Raw genomic sequence first — 14,422 nt, forward strand, 5'->3', positions numbered from 1 at the left:
CACATCCAACGTAGTCCAATGACCAAACCTGTCAAAAAAGCAGCAACATAAAAAAAAAACATTAGTAACACATGTAGTAGACTTAGATACAGGGCTCATGATGTGATCTGGTCTGCTGGCCCTGTATCTAAGCCCACCACAAGGTAGGCTTAGATAGAGGGTCTAGCAGACAGTAATTTTATACAGTAAAAGATTACTGTCTGCTGGAGTCTTGTATCTAAGCCTACTATGTGGTAGGCTTAGATACAGGGCCCAGCAAACAGGATCACATCATGAGCCCTGTATCTAAATCTACCACATGGTAGGCTTAGATATAGGGCCCTAGCAAACAGTAATGTTTTACTTACCCTCCTCTTCAGCTTCGGGCGCAGCGGAGGTCCTGACACCAACCAGCGTCGTGACGTTGTGCACGGTGCACAGTGTCATGACGTGACGAGACGTCAGGACCTCCGCTGCGCTCTGCAACGAGGAGAGTAAGTATACTGTCTGTTACTATAGTAACAGGGGCCGGTGTAGTTTATTACATAGGCCCCAGTTACTATAGTAACTTTTAATAGAGGTGGTGCGGGGGGCCTTGGGCCCTGTGGCTTTAGGGCCCGTTCGCAATTGCAACTGCTGCGCCCCCTATAGCTATGCCACGGGTGACGGGCTTAGCCTGATCCATACTCAGTGGATATCAACTGTATGTTACAGCCGACACCTCAGTGCAACCGCTGGGATCGCAGATATCTCCGATCCTGGCGGTTTAACCACTTAGATACCACGATCAATAGCGACCGCGGCATCTAAAATGTTAAAAAAAAAAGGCGGCAGCCCTCTATGACAGCCCTCCCTTATAACTCACTTGGAGGGTGCCGATGGTAGTTATGGCAGACTGGTGGCCTAATGAAGGCCCCGCAGGACTGTCATCTTTTTGCTCCTATTAAATGTCTGCCAGAGGTAGGGCTTAATAGAAGCTAGAAAAAAGCACAAGTAATGCAGTATAAACATACATACACATTGCAGTATATTGTGTAAATTTGCTTGTTCAAGTCCCCTGGGGGTACTATGAAAAAAGTAAAAATCTGTTAAATAAAGATTTGTTTTATATACAAAAAAAAACCTTCTCCCATTTTTTACCAAAAGTTATATAAAAAATACTAAAAATAAATATAATTGGTATCGCTGCGTCCGCAAAAGTCGGAACTATTACAATATAACATTATTTAAACCGCACGATGAACGCCCTCAAACTAAATAAAAACTGCCAGAATTTTGTTTTTGGTAAAAACAAAAAATTGAATAAAAAGTGATCAAAAAGCCGCATGTACCTCAAAATGGTACCAGTATAAACTATAGCTCTCCCGGCAACAAAACGAGCCATGACACCACCCAATTAACTGAAAAGTAAAATAGTTATGGTCTCAGAATATAGTGACAGAAAAAAGTAGTAAAAAACAAAAAGACGATATAAATTTTGTATCATCATAATCGTATTGACTTCCAAAATAAATTTAACAAGTCTTTTTTACCACGGGGTGATTGCAGTAAAAACAAAACCCAAAAAGCAATGGAGAAATCACAGTTTTTTCCATTCCACCCAACAAAGAACCTTTCCAGTTTCCTAATACATTATATGGTACAATAAACTACAACCCGTCCTGCAAAAAGACAAGCATTCATATGGCTATATCGATAAAATAAAAAAGTTATGGCTTTTGGAAGGGATGTTTTTTTATCACAAGTGAAGACAGTAAGCCCACGTCATGCAATCCTTTTTGCAAAACCAGTGGTCATACACAAATGGTCGCAATGGGGTGCAAACAATATGGGAAGCTCGGTCTTATGGCAACGTAAGAACAAATTCAATGGTGACAAAGCAGGCAATGGTGGCTCACCAACTCATGCTTATTTACAGAGCTTCTCACTTCTCCCTGATTTAGGGGTATTGTCCTTTTTCCAACAGTAGACCCTTTTCTCTTTGTCCTCAATTCGCTGCCTGAAACTACTGTCAGATACTCATGAGACCTTTAAAGAGAACCTGTCACCACTCCTGACATGTCTGTATTACTAAACACTTGTATTCCCCATGAAATAGCAATTCTGGAGCATATTTTCTTAGAACTCTGCGTTGTACCGTTCCTCTGTTATTCCCCCTACAAATTTATAAATAACTTGACAACTGGGTGTTACCAGTTAGGGGTGTGTCCCTACACAGACTGGCAATGTCCAATCAGTGTTCACAGAATGAAACTGGACGGGGACACACCCCACTAACAAGGGGAAAGGTGACACCCAGCTATCAATTTATTCATAAGTTTCTAGAAGGGATAACAGCAGAATGGCACAATGCAGAGTTCTAAGACAAGATTCTCCAAGATTGTTATTTTATGGGGAATAACGGTATTTACTAAAATAGACATGTCAGGAGAGGTGACAGATCCTCTTTAATTCACTGCACCATTGCAGAGGAGCTAATGCCCACGTCTACTCTGTAGCATCTGCATTGCATCTCTCTTTCTTTTGTGGGGAGGCTCCCTGGCAACGCTACCCACCGTATAAATCTCCTTCCACTGGACCCTTTCCAGCTCTCAATTGTCTCTTACACTCCACGTAGCTATCCAGGACCATTCTGCACTACTGCTCTCCGAAAGTGTGGTAGCGTGTGAACTGAACCCCGTTAGACAGGAAAAGTCGCTATTTAACATTTTACACACTCCGCCCAGTATGAGTCACGCAGTGTCTCTACACTATTGTGGGAATATCCTGAATACTTGAAATCTAGGCATTTTAAAATAATTTTCCCATATTTACCCGCTAGAGGGCAGCACAAAATCACTTTCATATTTTTAGCTACAGTTCAAGTAATAAAACGCCAAAATAAGAAAAGTGTGTGTGATATACTTTTCTTTGCTTTTGAGCTGTGTTTGTCTTTTGTAGCATCATTTAATTTAAAAGAAAGCTCTCTTTCTCTCAGATATTTATCCCCTGGCATTCGACATATAGTTACATCTTAGCAGGGAAGGGGAAATATGGAGCAGATGTCAGCTGTATGTTACAGCCAAAACTTCATTGCAATTTCCGGGAAGGAGATAACTCCGATCCTGGCCGTTTAACCACTTAGATGCCACGGTTAATAGCGACCGTAGAATCTAAATAGTTAAAAAAAAGACGGCAGCCCCCATATGACAGCTCAACTTATGATGCGATCGCAGGGTGCCGATTATAGTCATGGCGGAGTGGTGGCCTAATGAAGGCCCTGTGGGTCTGTCATCTTTGTGCTCCTATTAAATGTCTGTTATCTTCCCGGCGCTGTCCCCCAGGCATAGCACATTTCAATATGCAAGTAAAATACCGTTGTATACAATAAAAAGCAAAGTAGAGTGAAACAGAGACAATATAATAACAATATTTTTAATAGTCTTTATCCTGGAACCTGTGGGGAAAACTGGTTAAGGCTGTGTTCACATCTGCGTCGGGACTCCGTTCATGGGTTCCCGTTGGCCCTTTCCGTCAGAGGAACCCATGAATAGAATCCAAACTGAAACAATAGGTTTCCGTTTGCATCACCATTGCATCACCCAACGCTGTGTAGGGCTTTCGTTGTTTTGACGGAATCACGTAGTTGACTCCGCTATTGATTCCGTCAAAACCATGGAACCCTTACACAACGGTGACAAACGAAAACCACTTTCACCGGATCCATCACCATTGAAATCAATAGTGATGCTAACGGAAACCTATAGTTTCCGTTTGTTTGAGTTTGGATTCTGTTCATGCGTTCCCCTGACGGAAAGGTCTGATGGAACCCATCAACAGAGTCCTGACGCAGATTTGAACGAAGCCTAAATGGCACAACTCTATACACTTAAAGACTATGAAAACCTTCATAGTCATTTTTTTATTATTAAATGTATGTAATTGGTGATTATAAATTTTTTTCTATTTTACATTTATTAAAAAAAATCTATTCTTTTTGAGATGGAGCTTCTATGTATCCTCTATGCATAGAAGCTGCCAATGCACTGGATAGCCCTAATAGCGATTACATAAAAAAAATGATGAACTTCTAATATTTGTATATGAATATACTGCCATAGTACCATACAGTCCTTAGATTAAAAAGTGCTCTACAGTGCTCAGATAAATAGTGCATACATTGCCCATAGCATGCCATTGAGTACCACATATTTAGTGCATACAGTACATAAATAGTGTGTACAATGCCTAGTTAATACACAGTGCATACCACTGTACAGTGTCAAGAGTGCAATACTTTGCCCAGTTGGTGTCATACAGTGCCCACAGAAAATCAAACAGTACACACATAGTGCTATACTTTTACAATATAGTGGTACAGTGGCATACTGTAGCACATAATTTGGCACGTAAAGCAAAACAGATCCCACATAATGTAACTTTGGCCATGTAGAGCCAAATAGTGCCCATAAGGTGCCATACATACAATTTAGCAGTTAAAATGGTGCCTATTTAGTGCTCATACATTGCCAACAGCCCCATTAATGGCATAAAAAACTCAGTGCCCCTCCATCACAGAGCTAGCAAGCATTTACTCCATGTCAACAAAGCAGGATGGGAGAGGAATCATCTGAGACAGAAACCACAGTCTAGGTCTGTGACACTGCATCTATGACTTTTGAGAGGGACGCAGTTCTCACAGTGCAAATTACCATAGAAAGCTCTCTGAGCAAGTAAGACTGAGTGTCAGCTCTGAAGCTTGTAAAATTGTGAATGCAGCTCTGAGGTTTACCACAGGATCATTACAAAATAAGTAATGTAATATTTTTACAATGATTCTCTACTGCAGAGACTCTTACAATAGACCGGCAGATGATCAGTATTCAGTGGCGGGGACTCACAGGCAATGAATACTAGTGGGATCCAGGTGTGCATGCTACATGCTGAATGGAGGGAACATTGGATTTGTTCTTTATATTTGTATATTTCATGGAAGTTTTAGCATCTGAAGACTCTGCACGTGCTGGACTTAAGTCACAGTTAAATTTTTCTAGGAGCCAGAACAAAAGGGGGCAGAATAATTGGGTGAGTAAAATTTTATTATAAATGGTCTTTATTCTCAGGAAACTTTTGAATAAAACATCTGTTCCTGGATGGGCGCACAGTGATTGTCCAGAATGCGGTAGGCCTCCACAGCGGCCATCTCTCCAGCAGATCCTAGAACAAACTTAATGACAAACTCATAACACTATCACAAATAAAGACCACACACATCTTTGTTTGTCACTTTTTTCCACATAAAAGTCAATAGGGAAAAGCCGCATCTAAAACAAAAAAAATTCAAGGGCTGGGGAAATATCATTCTTGTAACATAAGAAAGAAAATGTTAAGGGTATGTTCACACGGCCAAATTTCAGACGAATACGAGGCGTATTATGCCTCGTTTTACGTCTGAAAATACGGCTCCAATACGTCGGCAAACATCTGCCCATTCATTTGAATGGGTTTGCCGACGTACTGTGCAGACGACCTGTTATTTACGCGTCGTCGTTTGACAGCTGTCAAACGACGACTCGTAAAAATACAGCCTCGTCAAAAGAAGTGCAGGACACTTCTTTCAGACGTTTTTGGAGCTGTTTTCTCATAGACTCCAATGAAAACAGCTCCAAAAACGAGTTGGTAAAAAAATGAGTTGGTAAAAATGCGAGTTGGTAAAAAACGTCTGAAAAGCAGGGTCTGTTTTCCCTTGAAAACAGCTCTGGATTTTCAGACGTTTTGGTTGACTACGTGTGAACATACCCTTATAGGTCAGCAAGATTTGACTGCCGAAGGTTTCCAAAAATAAATTTGTCACAATTTTGTATTAATTCAGTATGACATTGGGTTGAGAACACTTTTTTTTTTTTTTTTTTTTGCATTTGCAGTACCCTGGATCAATTGAATGGAGATATGAATCAAGGACACGAGAAATGTGCATAAAGTCATCCGCGGGGTTGTAAGTGATTGTTTTACAACATTGTGCAAATATATTTCGAAATGTGTGTAAGAAGGCTGGATTTGGTTCTATCAGCAATATAAATAAATCAAGGTCAATCCAAATGTGCAATACAATATAAATGCTTTAAAAGTATGTTTTCCTAAAAAATATTCTGCCTATCAGTGGTTATACATATGACATGTGTAGTTCAACACTGGTCCTAGTCCGGTCCTAAATATAAAGAAACAGCAATTTCCTGAAATATTCCGTTTTAGTTATAGAGTTCTCTACTATCTATTATTGAGTTTTTAAGGAATTCATAATCTCAACCTGAGACGTAGTTTAAAGCTCCTTGGCGCCAATGCGAAATTGTTCAGTGTGCATGAATCTTCTCAAAAGTGTTGTGGTGCCTCTTCAGGCCCCTTCACATATGTCTGGCAAATTATATTTATGTCCCTCCAATGTGGTACAGAAATGCTGGAGGGAATCTAATGCAAGAAATGATCCCATGCTTTCTTATGGGAGCAATTTTGGCATCAAATTTGATGCCGGACCTCTCCGTGTAGCGTTTTTTTTCTGTTTGGCTATGGACACCTGACCAGGTCCCACAGCGCACAAAGATGTCATTAGTTGTGTCTAGTTCAGGCATAAAATAACTGGCCAGACACATTTGATATACAGATGTAGCAAGCGTCAACAGTACAGACAAAATTCTACTCTATTTACATTGCTCGCCGTTCTAATAACAAATTCTATAAGAACGACGAGCTTCGTAAATAACGTAGGACGCCCTCTGTACTGTTGGTGCTTGCTACATCTATATGAACCCATTTATTTATTACTTAGTAGACACACTCCTTGTTTTACGACACCTGTTGATCTTAAGAGATTACCTACTGCGAGGGGTGTATGTACCAAAAGAAGTAACTTAACCCCTTAAGGACGCAGCCTAGTTTGGGCCTTAAGGCTCAGAGCCCATTTTTCAAATCTGACATATTTCACTTTATGTGGTAATAACGTCGGAATGCTTAAACCTATCCAAGCGATTCTGAGATTGTTTTCTCGTGACACTTTGGGCTTCATGTTCGTGGTAAAATTTGGTCGATATATTCAGTCTTTATTTGTGAAAAATTGCAAAATTTAGAGAAAATTTACAAAAAATAGCATTTTTCAGAATTTAAATGCATCTGCTTGAAAAACAGACGGTTATACCACCCAAAATAGTTACTAGTTCACATTTCCCATATGTCTACTTTAGATTGGCATCGTTTTTTGAACATTCTTTTATTTTTCTTGGACGTTACAAGGCTTAGAACATAAACAGCAATTTCTCATATTCTTAAGAAAATTTCAAAAGCCTTTTTTTGAAGGTGCCAGTTCAGTTCTGAAGTGGATTTGAGGGGCCTATGTATTAGAAACCCCCATAAAACACCCCATTTTAAAAACTAGACCCCTCAAAGTATTCAAAACAGCATATAGAAAGTTTTTTAACCCTTCAGGCATTTCACAGGAATTAAAGCAAAGTGGAAATTAAATTTGCAAATTTCATTTTTTCTGCTGAATTTCAATTTTATTCAATTTTTTTTTAGTAACAGAGAAGGTTTTACCAGAGAAACACTACTAAATATGTATTGTCCAGATTCTGCAGTTTTTAGAAATGTCCCACATGTGGCCCTACTGCGCTCGTGGACTAAAACACAAGCCCTAGAAGCAAAGAAGCACCTAGTGCATTTTGAGGCCTCTTTTTTATTAGAATATATTTTAGGCAGCATGCCAGGTTTGAAGAGGCGTTGAGGTATCAAAACAATGGAAACCCACCAGAAGTGACCCCATTTTGGAAATTACACCCCTCAAGGAATTCATTTATGGTTTTTGTTATCATTTTGACCGCACAGTTTTTTCACAGCACCTATTTGAATTGGGCTGTGAAATGAAAAAAATGATATTTTTTCCAATAAAATGTCATTTTTGATCAAATTTTCTTATTTTCACAGGGAACAACATACCCCATTTTGTTGCCCAATTTGTCCTTAGTGCGGCAATACCCCATTTGTGGTGATAAACTGCCGTTTGGGCCCATGGGAGGGCTCAGAAGGAAAGGAGCGCTATGTGTTTGTTGGAGTCCAGATTTTGCTGGATTGGTTTTCGGGTGCCATGTCGCATTTGCAGAGCCCCAGAGGTATCAAAGCAATGGAAACCCACCAGAAGTGACCCCATTTTGGAAACTACACCCCTCAAGGAATTCATTTATGGTTTTTGTTATCATTTTGACCGCACAGTTTTTTCACAGCACCTATTTGAATTGGGCTGTGAAATGAAAAAAATGATATTTTTTCCAATAAGATGTCATTTTTGATCAAAATTTCTTATTTGCACAAGGAACAACATACCCCATTTTGTTGCCCAATTTGTCCTTAGTGCGGCAATACCCCATTTGTGGTGATAAACTGCCCTTTGGGCCCATGGGAGGGCTCAGAAGGAAAGGACCACCATTTGGCCTACTGGAGCTTTTCTGGTGCTAAGTCATGTGTGCAGAAGCCCCTGAGGTACCAGTACAGTTGAAACCCCCGAGAAGTGACCCCATTTTAAAAACTACACCCCTTAAGACATTCATCTAGAGGTGTAGTGAGCATTTTGACCCCACAGGTACTGTGTAAAAGATAATGCGCAGCAGATGGTGCAGTGTGAGATTTGCAATTTTATATATGTATATGCCATTTCAGTGTCCAATATAGTGTGCCCAGCATGCGCCACCGGAGATATACACCCCTTAAATTGTAATGTGGGTTCTCCTGGGTACGACAATACCCTACATGTGGCTGTTATCAGCTGCCTGGGCATACGGCAGGGCTCAGAAGGGAAAGATGAGGGGGGTAAGCTGTGCGGAGTGCATCAGGGTAAATTGAAAATCAAGGGATGTATGATACATTTTAAAACAATCTTTTATACAGAGCCCTGGTTTTTCGGGACACGTGTCACATTGGTATATTGTGTTCTTCCTTATCCCCCTCTTATAGCAGACTCTGCACCTCTTTTGACTCTTTCCCTTTCCACCGGTTTGGGGACCTTCTCCTGGAAAGTGTTGCCCTGGTACGATGCGCCCCCCCTTCCTGGTCCCTAAAGATTAGATCTTGAAATTCCAGGAAAGTTCCCCTCTGGCCTGCACATCGACGTAGCACATACGCATTGTACAAAGCCTTCTGTATGATGTGCCCGGCCAGCTTCTTATACTACACCGCATGGCGCTGTAGGGCTTCAGGACTTGATTTGACAAGTCCATCCCTCCCATGTACCTATTGTAGTCCAGGATGCAGTCTGGTTTGGGGGTGGCCTTTCCTTCATATATCCTAAACCTGTAGGTATACCCTGATGCACTCTCGCAGCTTATACATCTTCACGCCATACCTTGCCCTCTTACCTGGCAGGTACTGGCGGAATTGAACCCTCCCTTTAAAATGTACCAGGGACTCATCAATAGAAAAACACTTCTCGGGGGTGTATGCTTGGGAAAACCGGGCACTGGAACGGTCTAATAGGGGTCTCCGTTTATACAAACGGTCAAAACTGGGGTCATCTCGGAGTGGGCACGGCTCATTATCAGTATAATGTAAGAAGCCAAGTATTGCCTCATTTATTTATTTTTTTAGGTTCCAGTTCATTTCTGAAGTTGCTTTGAGGGGCCCATATATTAGAAACCCCTATCAAACACCCCATTTTAGAAACTAGACCCCTCAAAGTATTCACAACAGCATTTAGAAAGTTTATGAACCCTTTAGGTTTTTCACAGAAATTTAGAGCAAAGTAGAGGTGAAATTTACTCTTTTTATACCATTTTTTTTATAACACAAAAGGATTTATCAGAGAAACGCAACTCAATACTTATTGCCCAGATTCTGCAGTTTAGAGAAATATCCCACATGTTGCCCTCGGGCGGTAATGGACTGAAGCACCGGCCTCCGAAGCAAAGGAGCACCTAGCGGATTTTGAGCCCTCTTTTTTATTAGGCACCATGTCCGGTTTGAAGAGGTCTTGTGGTGCCAAAACATTGGAAACCCCCCAAAAGTGACCCCAATTTGGAAACTAGACCCCTTGAGGAATCCATTGTAGTTTTCATGGGGTGCATGCGGCTTTTTGATCAGTTTTTATTCCATTTTTAGGTGGCGTGGTGACTAATAAACAGCAATTCTACTATTGTTTTTGTATACTTTTTTTTTTACAGCGTTCACCGTGCGCTATAAATGATATATTAACTTTATTCTGCGGGGCGATACGATCACGGCGATACCAGATGTTTATAGTTTTTTTTTATGTCTTATGGCGTTTGCACAATAAAATACGTTTTGTAAACAATCATTCACTTTTTGTGTTACCTTATTCTAAGAGCCATAACGTTTTTATTTTTCAATCAATAAAGCCGTGCGAGGACTTATTTTTTGCGTAACGAACTGTATTTTCCATCAGTACCATTTTTAGGTACATGCGACTTTTTGATCTCTTTTTATTCCATTTTTTGGGAGGTGAAGTGACCAAACAATTGTGATTGTGGTACGGTTTATTAATATTTTTTTTTACGGCGTTCACCGTGCGGGATAAATAACAAAATAATTTTGTAGTTCAGGCCGTTACGGACGCGGCGATACCAATTATGTATAGTTTATTTGTTTGTTTATATATTTTTATTAATAATAAAGGCCTGATAAGGGAAAAAGTGGGACTTTTACTTTTATTACTTTTAAAACTTTTATTTTCTTATTTTTACACATCTTTTTTTAACTTTTTTTTTACTTTATTACTTTGTCCCACTAGGGGACATGAGGGCAGGAGGCCCTGATCGCTATTCTAATACACTGCACTACATGCGTAGTGCAGTGTATTAGAACTGTCAGCTACTCACTGACAGCAAGCATAGTGGGTCCTGACGTTGTCAGGACCCACTAGGCTTCCGTCTATGGCATAGCCGGACGCCATTGTTTGGTGTCCGGTTGCCATAGTCACCATCGCCGGCCGCTATCGCGTAGCAGGCCGGCGATGGCAGCTTAACCCCTAAAAAGCCGCGATCTCTATAGAACGCGGCTTTTAAGGGGTTAATCAGCGGGGACACAGCGATCGGTCCCCGCTGTAGGAGCTGTGACAGCTGCTGAACAAGACAGCAGCGTCACAGCTCCTGTATGTGTCGGGAGGACGGCCGAAACGGCCGTTACTCCCGAGACGTACTATTACGGCATGGAGCGCGAACGATACAGCTGCCATGACGTAATAGTACGTCAAGGAGCGGGAAGGGGTTAAAGCTCTCGAGCCCCAATGCTAAATCTGTAAAAGGACCAGTAACGGGTGCTTCCATTTGTTAGTAAACGTAGAGATGTAGATGAGATGTTTTCAAAAGATGAAGCACTTGCAGTTGAACAGCAACCTTTATTTCTTTACTTGAAATAAGTTGTCTTAAGGTGGTATAACAGTGAAATATATGTGAAGTATAATAGTGAGCAGATGATGTAACTAGCTGACCCTTGCTGGGGTAGAGGACAGTAAAGTTTGCCAACTAGTCCACCAGGGTTGGGTTACACCCTAAATGACTATTGGCTTCTGTCCATCATACAATGCTGTTATGGGTCACAGGGAGGCTCCTCTCTAACACAGCCTGCCTCACCTTAGTGTAACTTGCAGTGTATTTGCCCCAGTCACTTAGTCTGGCTGTATCTTGGGTCTTCGTGGGTTCTTCTGGTGGTTACACCACTGCCTTTCATTGAATTACTGAACTACCCACGGGTGTAAACTTGCAAATTATGATGTCGTCTTATGAGGCAGATTTTTGGCCCCCTCAGTCACCAAGACCCGGGGTGATTGCTAACACTGCACCACGTGTAGCTACGCCCTTGATCACATTTATAGTCCATCCACACCAATTAATAAACCAACCATATGCTGGATGCCATAAACCTGTCTGAAGTTCAGCAAGCTTACATAAAACTTTAGATTTCTAAGGCTGACGGATCAGATATTTTACTAATAAGGACAATTTCAGACGTAGCATTTTGCTGCAGAATCACAGAGGTTTTGCGGCGAATTCCGCTGCAGATTTATTTTGCTGCCCGTGGACATTTCCTTGCAGTGAAACCTTTTTTGAGAAGATCACTGCAGGGAGTTTTAGTTGAAAAGGGTCTTCTCAAAGCAGGAGGACAATCTACATAGGATTTTAAGGAATTGAAAATCTGGTCTGGATCAGAGTTGATCCTTTAGACTGTTTTTTACTGTACTTAGTGAAAAGTGTAGTTCCAAATTAGACATTTATAAAGTAGAAGATATGTTGGCCCTTACAGCAGCAAGTCTACAACTTATTTACTAGCTCTAAATCATTGTAGTTGGTGAACAATAATACTTTAAAGAGTTATCTCATTAGAGACAACCACTTGTAGTTTAGAGCTGCCACGGCAATCAAACAATCACTGAGGGTCCGGCTCCTGGCAACCCCGGTAAACAGCTGATTTTGCCATGAGAAGTCATTTGCAGCCAGGCATGTCATTTAAATATAGTGTTACATGGCAGACACTCAAGAAAACGGGGCCATACAACAAAACTCGTTTAACATTATACCAACCTAAAACTATCTTTATAACTAAACACATCATCTTACTTTTGTACCTTTGTGTTATAGTAAGTGTTTTGGTTCTGAATACTGAAACTGGTTTCATTCAAAGTATTGGGTTGGAAACCGATGCCTTATATGATAGTCTCATAACGATAACGCCTCCTCTAAAAAAAACTAAGAAAAACAAAGGCCGCCCCAATCATATAACCCCAGGAGGTTTTGTCTAGCCGCTGCAGGGGAAATGTAGTATTACATGGCACCCAAATAAATGGGCAACAATGTAATGCATAGTTAGGCCTTGTCCGCCAGGTGTCTCCGCTTAGGCTAACAGATGAGAAAGGGTTTGTCTTTAAATAACTTAGTCGAAGACGTACTGTATTTTGTGGATCTATTGTCATGTCAATGAACAACAGACAAAATGCAATCTTGAGAAGAACTTTATTTAGAGAATGGATGCATCACCTACAGGAAACACTATAGTTATTTATGTTATATAGCACTGTACAGAGTTTGTCATCGCTCAATGTCCCCATTGCGGCTTATGTTCAAAATAAACAGTATGTTTATGGAGAAAACTAGAGTACCCAGAGGAAACCCATGTAAACACGAAGAACATACAATCTCCAGCTAGATGTCATCCTTGGTCGGATTTAAATCAGGACCCCAACACTTCTAACTTGGCTGTGCTATTCACACTTATCCAGGATCTTCTCACTCTATAGTTTGGACCTCCTAGAGCTATTTTGTTCCTGAAAAGCAAATGTTATAGAGGATGTGTAGAGGTATTTTATTGTGTACTATAGCAAAAAGGCTTTTTAATCGTGTCTATCTAAACAAGGTATAAATAACAACATTATAGAAAACCACCTCATGAGATATTGTGTGATGCCGTTAAATAAAAATACTTTTATTTTATGTTTTTTTACAACTGTATCAGATTGATTGTAGAAATGTTTATTTTATTACCATTCATATATATTACGTCTTGCAGTTAAGAAGTTACAGCTATGTAGTAACATCAAAGACTGATTCATAAAAGAAGAACAATAAACTTAAAACAATTCCTGTACCGAAATATTTCATAAGCAAAGCAGTTTAATTATTTTGATTAGATCTCCACCTATAGCGTGATCAGAGCTGCACTTACAAACTTTATGTATCACGTTAAACTTAAAAAATCCCTGTTTGGACAAAGTTTTTGTCTATATGAAATGCTGAATATCGTTAAAAATACTTTGCTTTACTTAAAGGGTTTTTCCCACGTCATAATCAATAGAGGTCTAACCTCTGGGACACCCAACCATCCTAAAAAAATTGTGAAGGGGACATAGCACTAAAGCAGAGCTGAAAAGCTGCGGGGCTTACCGATGCTGGGGACCTCCAACCATGAACTGAAATCTGCAGCAGAACATGGCAACAAGTATTCAATACCTTTGCAGTGCCACCACAGGGGAAATGAAGAATTACACAGTGCCCATCTATGGCTGCAACAGAGGTAATTAAGCCACTGTTGCACCCATATAATGGCTCTCGAAAGTTTCCGGAGAAGATAAGAAGTAATAAAATGGGTTCTTCTGATTTCTTAGGGATCATGGCTGAAAGGACATGTGTCATAGGACCCCAGCCGGCTGTTCTAAGTGACTCTGAGGGCACCCAAGAAGTATGGGCAATGTAGTGTAATATAATAATACTATAACATATGTAAGTTGCTACCTTTAACAGCCACCTAAGACCTAATGCAAGATGTAATGTGGAAAATTACCACTACATCCTCCTAGATCTCTGAATTGACCGGGATGTCAAAGGCACTTTACGTGTTAAGAATAAAGGTAAAATCAATTATATTTTGTTGATCTTGGACAGTTCAGTGTCAGTAAAAGATAAAGGGTAAAGAGAGATGT

This window comes from Rhinoderma darwinii, chromosome 10 (genome assembly GCF_050947455.1).
Source record: "Rhinoderma darwinii isolate aRhiDar2 chromosome 10, aRhiDar2.hap1, whole genome shotgun sequence".
Taxonomy (NCBI): domain Eukaryota; kingdom Metazoa; phylum Chordata; class Amphibia; order Anura; family Rhinodermatidae; genus Rhinoderma; species Rhinoderma darwinii.